At 41.9% G+C, this 7,845-nt stretch overlaps 1 long non-coding RNA gene across 1 annotated transcript; it reads left to right on the top strand.

Annotated features, from left to right (window-relative positions):
- Window positions 1-230: 230 nt before the first annotated feature.
- LOC137250215 (uncharacterized) lies at window positions 231-7,462 on the top strand. The gene is made up of 2 exons (XR_010952868.1): window positions 231-1,643; window positions 1,693-7,462. It is a non-coding gene; the product is annotated as an uncharacterized lncRNA (long non-coding RNA).
- Window positions 7,463-7,845: the final 383 nt, after the last annotated feature.

Raw genomic sequence — 7,845 nt, 5'->3', positions numbered from 1 at the left:
GAAAATCGCATTCGACGGCACTGGGAGTGTAAGCGATTTCCTCTTCAAATTAAACACCTTGTGTGAGCGCACACAATGCCCTGACGAACAAATAATGGCCAGTTTCCACTTATTCCTTTCGGGACGAGCCGAAGAATGGTACTGGCTGTTCACAAAACAAAACCCAAATGCGACATATGCCTTTTTGTGCTACTCCTTAAAAAGAGAGTTTGGCACCTTGAAAACGGACCACGAGATCATGATGGAGATCTCCATGCGCAAGCAAAAGGCAAGTGAGTGTTATGACGTGTTTCACGCGGACATAATCTCCTTGAACGCGCGCTTAAGGGAGCCGATGTCAGAGCTTCTACTGATTGACATAATAAAAAGGAACGTCAACAGTAGCCTTAAGCTAATGCTTTTTAATGCGGACGTAAGGAACCTCCATGATCTGCGCGATGTAGCACGCCGAGGTGAACAAGTGCTGAAAGAGAGCAAGCTGCTGGGAGCCAATTACCCAGGACGGCATGTAAGCGAGGCACGCGTGACAACCCCGGACATGAAGATGGAAGGTGAGGACGGCGAGATAGATCCGCAGATAGAGGCGCTGGAATATAGACGCAGCAGAAGACCGGACTACTCGGGAATCCAATGCTGGAATTGCCAGGGAATGGGGCACTCCTATATATATTGTGAGGAACCCATAAAAAGTCCTTTTTGTTTTAAATGTGGGTATAAGGGTGTATTCACCCCTAAATGCCCTAGGGACCATCGCAGGCAGGGAAACCAGTACCCGAGCGAGAAGGCGGGGGAACCTCGTTCGGCTTCATAGCTCCCACATCAGCCAGTGCTCGAGGCGTCGTCCCGTGCGCTGACCCAGAGGGCGAATCTCTGCATGGAGGTGGTGAGCTTCCGAGGTGCAGTAGTACCCTGGCAGAAGAGCCCTCAAAAGTAATAATAACTTACCCTGACAGTACAGACAGTTCTGAAGCCGAGAGTCAAACGTCTTCATCCGCGATGAGCGAGCCGAGTAGAATTCTGCGACGCCAGCATAGGGATGTCGCTTGCCAGACGCAACTTTCACCAGACCTAGAAGAAAGGGAACATGGGTACGAACACATAAGACATACCATTTTTGAACACTACCCGGTATCGGAAAATATTTTGAAATGTAGGAAGAGATACCACAGGAGAGTACAGGAGCGTAGACTGCTGCAAGCCACCACGTTAACGCTTACAGAGGACGAAAGGCCTTTAGTAAAGGCTAGAATTAAAAATAGTTTTCTTGTAGGGTTGTTAGACTCGGGAGCCAACGTCTCCATCCTAGGGAAAAATGGAGTAGAATTCCTAGAGGATAACGGCTTCGAATATCAGCCCTTACATGCGTTCGTATATACCGCAGGCGGCAACAAGCAAAAAATTTTAGGCTCAGTATCTCTACCGGTCACTTTTAAAAATATCACAAAGATTATTCGTTTTTACCTTGTTCCCTCATTGCTCCAAGAAGCATACTTCGGGGTAGATTTTTGGAGAGCATTTGCGTTAGCTCCCGAAATATTCCCGAGCGTAGAGTGTTTAGAGACTAAGCTTGAAAAGGAAGAGGAACTTAACCTCCATGAATTGTCACCAGAACAGAAATCAGAATTGCGAAAAGTCATCGAGACGTTTCCTTCGTACGAGAAGTTAGGCCTAGGGCAAACTAAATTAGTGGAGCATCACATCGACACCGGTGATGCTGTACCTATAAAAAGCAAGCATTTTCCTCTTTCGCCGCCGAGGCAAGCCGAAGCTTTTAGAGAACTAGACAGGTTACTACAGTTAGGAGTTATCGAAGAATCCAACTCCCCGTGGTGTAGTCCTGTAGTACTGGTCCGGAAACCAGGCAAAGTCAGGCTGTGCATAGATTCGAGAAAGGTCAACGCGGTGACTAAGAAGGATTCGTACCCCCTGCCTCATATCAACGGCTTATTGAGCAGACTCAAGGACACGCATTTTATTAGTGGCATTGATCTGAAAGACGCGTTCTTCCAGATCAAATTGACAGAGTCCTCTAAGGAAAAAACAGCATTCGCAGTTCCGGGGAGGCCTCTGTACCACTTCAAGGTGATGCCATTTGGTCTGTGCAATGGACCGCAGACTATGAGTAGGCTGATGGACAAGGCGATCCCTTCGCGTCTGCGAGAGAACGTCTTTGTCTACCTGGACGATCTGATGGTATGTAGCACTAATTTTGAGGATCATCTAAAATTGCTAGCGGAAGTGGCGAACTGTTTGAGAGATGCAGGTCTGACAATAAATGTGGAAAAAAGTAAATTTTGTCAGAAGGAAATACGCTACTTAGGGTACTTGATAGGCAGCGGGTGTCTGAAAGTGGCTCCGGGAAAAGTAGAAGCAATACAAAACTTCCCGATCCCTAAATCCCCTCGGCAAGTGCGTAGGTTTGTGGGCATGGCGAATTGGTACCGAGCATTTATTACCAATTTTGCTGACTTGGCAGGTCCCTTGACCGACTGTCTCCGCAAGTCAGCAGGCCCGTTTAAACTCACTCCTGAAGCTATAGAGGCGTTCGAAAAACTAAAAGTAGCTTTGAGTTCCGCCCCTGTTTTGGCCCAACCAGACTTTTCAAGGGAATTCGTGATACAATGTGACGCTTCCAAAATAGGTGTTGGCGGAGTATTGTTTCAGGTCGATGATGATGGCGCTGAGCATCCAATCGCATTCGTGTCGAAAAAGCTGAATAATGCTCAACGCAATTATACAGTAACCGAGCTGGAATGTCTTGCAGCCATAATTAGCGTGAAGCGTTTCCGACCCTATGTCGAAGGATTACCTTTTCGGATTATTACGGACCACTCCAGTCTCAAGTGGTTGATGACACAAAAGGACTTGAGCGGGAGGTTGGCGAGATGGTCACTCTTACTGCAAAGATACGACTTTAAAATGGAACATCGTAAGGGCACCCTGAATGTAGTACCAGACGCGCTGTCGCGTTTTGATGTTGACGAGTTAACTTTCACTACCACACCCGGAGAAATAGATTTAGTCTCTCCCGAATTTTGCAGCAACGAATATTTAGACTTAATTCGGACCGTCACCGAAAACGAGGAATCACTTCCGGATTTACGAGTGGTGGACGGTGTAATTTTCAAAAGAGTTAAGTTTCGTAAGGGGATGGAAGGGGAAGAAGACTCGCTGTGGCGTTTATGGTTGCCAAAAGGGTTGACTGAGGAAGCAGTGAGATTAGCACATGACGCTAACCGGAGTTACCATGGCGGATGGCTGAAAACCTTAGAACGTGTTAGGCAGAAGTACTTCTGGCCGCAGCAGGCTAAGGACGTCAGGGACTACGTCCAGCGTTGTGACACCTGCAAAACGGTAAAACCCACCAATCAGCAGTCGAGACCACCTATAGGGAGTACCTTTGAATCCGAAAGGCCATTTCAGCGGTTGTATTGCGACTTTCTAGGGCCGTATCCGAGATCTAAGCGGCGAAATCAATTTCTTTTCATAGTACTAGACCATTTTTCAAAATACGTTTGGCTAAAGCCCATGCACAGAGCCACCACTGTAAACGTTATAAATTACTTCGCTTCAGACATTTTTCCGGCTGTAGGGGTCCCTGAGTTTATTCACAGTGACAATGGTAAACAGTTTATCTCGAAGGAAATGAACCAATTTTTAGTAAATTACGGGGTGACGCACGTGAGGACGGGGCTATATTCTCCCCAAGCGAACGCATCCGAACGCGTCAACAGAGAAATTGTTTCTAAGATTAGGATTTTCCTGAAAGATAAACCTGACCATACCGATTGGGATAAGCATATACCCGAGATTTTATCAGTTTTGAGAAGTGATTTTCATACGGCGATTCAGTGTTCTCCATACTTTGCATTATATGGCCAAAACATGGTCCAGCATGCCTCAACGTACAACATTTTAGGGAAACTCGGCAGCCTTCGAGAAGACCAGGTTACGGTAGTAAGCCGAGCTGACAAGTTGACTAATATTCGTGAGCAGATCCGTAGAAATTTAGATCATGCCAAGGATAGGGGAGTAACCACCTATAACAAGCGCTCTAGACAAGTCAACTATAAGGAAGGTCAGGAAGTTTTTCGGAGAAACTTTGCCTTAAGTAACTTCAAACAGGGCATTAACGCCAAATTCCTACCCAAATACCTGAAATGTCGCGTGCTTCGAAAGATAGGCAATGCATTGTATGATCTCGAGGACCTAAACGGGAAATTGATAGGTCGCTTCCATGCTTCGGATATTCGTCCGCAATGAACCAACAAGGGCGTTTCTTTTGCCAATTTACAATTTGATTTTTTTTATATATACTTTTTTTGTCTGGGCGTTTTGGCGGTCGGGGACATCTCGCCCAGTATTCTCCCCGAGCAATGACCTCATAGGTTGTTCACACGCGTACTCACCGAGGACCGTGAACACCCTGGCAGTCCACGCTAAGGTCGGACTAGCCTTTCGGAGTTTGGACGAGTTCTCCAGATCAAAATGTCTACACCTTTTTTTTGTTTTGCATTCCGGTGGGAGCTATAACCTCTAGGAATCATCTTTCGGAGTTTTGACGAGTTCTCCATAACAAATGTCTAATTGCCGCAAAGCCCGTATAACTAGGAAACAGAAATTATTCCCAACTTGACTTAATTTTTTTTTGATAGACCTATGTTGCCCGGCTAGCTTCGTAGTAGGACTTTGAGACTCTTATCTCAGGGGTGAGTCGTGCCCCACGTTGCTTGTCGTCGGAGATCCCTGGCAGTAGCTTCCCACAGAGGATCCGGTTTCCTGTTCGCTTCATCGTCAGGTCTTCAAAGCGAAGCAGGTTTGTTACGGTCTGCTGCTGCGGTCTACGGCCATGATCCCCTTGGGAGCGTGTTCACGCGAACACACCTAGCGATGTGGTGAAAGTGGCTATAAAAAGAAAAAGATCGAAAAGAAGGGAACAGACAGAGCGGCCATCACGAGAGGTAAAAAAAAAAACCAGCACGTTTTTCTTGTGCCGGAAAAAAAAAAGAAGGAAAAAAAGAGGTTGGAAAGGATCTAAGTGTCCAGAAATTAATTTTTATCACTGCCAAAACAAAAAGGAACAAAATTTATGGAATTACCAACATTTGCCTAGACGAGTTGCCGGAAAAAAAAAAAATTGAGCTGAGTTGGTTAACTGTGGGGGAGTTGTGCTCTTAAATTTTCCAATTAAGGGCAAGCGTACTTCCAATTGAATTTTAAAGCCGATACGCATTGTGCACATGAAAAGGATCTTATACTACTGTTCGAACCTAAAACTGCATTAATTTTCTGCAAGTCACATTTGAGATCATCAAAATCGCAATTCCAGACGCGTCTGGAAGAAATGCAGCGACAATCAGCTCCGCAGTTACAACTGAACCGAGTTAAAAGCACCGTAGAATCAAAAGACTTCTCAAAGGCAGTGTAACTAATCCCCCACTAATAACCAACATTTGTTCACCGTACACAAAATCTTACCTGCATTCCAAAGTGGGACGGACAATTACCGAGTCCAGAATTGGTCAATTAGGGATTAAGCGAACAAATTGGGAAATACCCTAAAGCGCATTCGTGTATGTATGAAGGTACACCAAAACCACCACAAACTCCATACGCAGTAGCATATGATACAACGCCAACAACAACAACAGCCAGGCCGCCAGCTATAAGCCTGCGGAATGCCACATACAATAACCACAACGTTAAAACAATGGGTGAGTTCGTTCCGTACTACGGACCATTATAATCTGCCAAAACCGAGTTCGACAGTAGGATACTTTGGAAACCACTTATAAGATTTAGTATTTAAAATTATAGAAAGTATTATACTAACTAGATTGGAGTAATTAACACACATACATTTACATTTTCATATACCCATAAGCATAGCCATTTAAAGATAAATTGAATGCATTTCAATAGCATTAGGAATGCGCTGCTTTAGACAAGCGCTTTAAGAAGGCCGTACGCCCATTAATTTTTGTATTGCTTAATTGAATAATTGGAATACATATTATAGAATACTATTTTATAAATGATTTGGCATATATTTATCTTATTTTGGCTATTCAATTCGGGGTGATTCAAATGTGACTCAGGAACGTAGCAAAACCAATTTTGTTACCACGTTCAATGAGTCCCAGGTGAACATATAGAAGAAAAAAAAAAAAAACATAACTTAAGTTACGAATCAAATAGCAGTAAATTGATACATAAAGGTCAAAAGCGTGTATAAGTACGCCCTTTTGTTTGAGTGAAGTTGGAAGCATAATCAATAATTGAAAAAATGAGAAAAGGGTATTAGAAAAAAAACAGGAGGAACACTTTTTTTCCAAATTTTTTTCCACTTCCTAAAGTCCGGTTCATTTGGATATACGCTCACTTAGAACTCACAAATATCTATAACGACACGCTCGTACCCAGACAGCGTCATCAAAGTTGTATAAAGAAATGAGTCACATGTGACTTATGAACTCATTCCACTACGCTATTATGAGTCACATATGGTTCATCGAACAGGGAAGTTGCCAATAAACTTCCATGAATACTTTTTTTTGACTTCTAGTTTTCCTTCAACTAACCCGAAGTAAACTAAATTAGGATAAAATAAAATACAATGAAATAAACTAAATTAAGATAAAATAACCTCAAATGAAATAAACTAAATTAAGATAAAATAAAATAAAATGAAACAAACTAACTTAAGATAAAATAAAATAAGATGAGATAAACTAAAATAATTAACACGGAAATAAAACCGGGGAAGAAAATATATCAAATTTTTTCAACGCCTAGTAACTTTGAATTTCGAAACATTCCAAGACGTGTGAAATATATTAAAAAGGATTCCGTACGGATCCTAAAATTTCCGAATGGGTTTAATGATACAATTTTTAAGTTTATTGTATGCATCTGCAAGTTGAAGAATAGATAGAGAGAGATAATTTTAGTTCTGCATTTCATCAAAAAGAACCTACTGTAGTGAACGTGGAAGTACCCGCAAAAATTGTTAACAAATTTTAAAAGTTATTTAATTTCTTCTATTTACCTATATAAATTCTAAGTTATTACATAAGGTAAGCTATGTAAAAGAAAATGTCCACAACGATTTCGAAAAGAAAAAAAATTGAAAACTTGAGAACTGCTTTAGAACCTTGAACATTTTGGAATTTTCAATAGATTTCTGTCTATACCGTTTTACACGGATAAATAAAGCCCAATAACGTTACGGAGAATTAGAAGCAAAATTTTGGAATTTCTTTCGAAAACATTTTTTTTTCTGTTATTTTTAAAAGCTTTCAATATACCGCTAATTAAACTGGTTGTTAAAATTAGCGAAATAAAAAAGGGGGAAAAGTTCGTTGGTCTTAACCTCAGAGATTTATCTAGTATGTATTAAATATAAATATAGTCTAAGTTTCACAGGAATGAATTGTCAATAAAAACATTGTAGTAATGGGAATGCTGGCGTTCTTTTTTACTTAGAAGGCACGTAGGGTATACAGGTAAGGGGCCACCGGAATTTTAGGTGCGTCGGTGGCCATGGATTTTGAGGGTGGGCATAGCACCGGGCGTCGCAACACCACCCGCGGCGCCCCCTATGTATATTCGGCCCTTTTCTTTTTTATTTTTAATTTTTTCAGCTTTTTTGTTATTATTTAATTTTTCAGCGTTTCCGTTGAGTTTGATTTAAACTGTTAGTAACCGGTCATCTCCGGTTCGGTAATTTTTTTTTGCGGTTATTTTTTTTGAATTTTAAATTATTGAATTTTTTTTGAATTTAGATTTTGAATGTCAACGGTCTGTCCGTGACATCCGGTTCGGCCGGATGTTGTTTTATTTTGA

Source organism: Eurosta solidaginis, chromosome 4 (assembly GCF_040869045.1).
Source record: "Eurosta solidaginis isolate ZX-2024a chromosome 4, ASM4086904v1, whole genome shotgun sequence".
Taxonomy (NCBI): Eukaryota; Metazoa; Arthropoda; class Insecta; order Diptera; family Tephritidae; genus Eurosta; species Eurosta solidaginis.
Note: the sequence above shows the minus strand (reverse complement) of the source record. Positions and strands in the feature narration are given on the sequence as shown.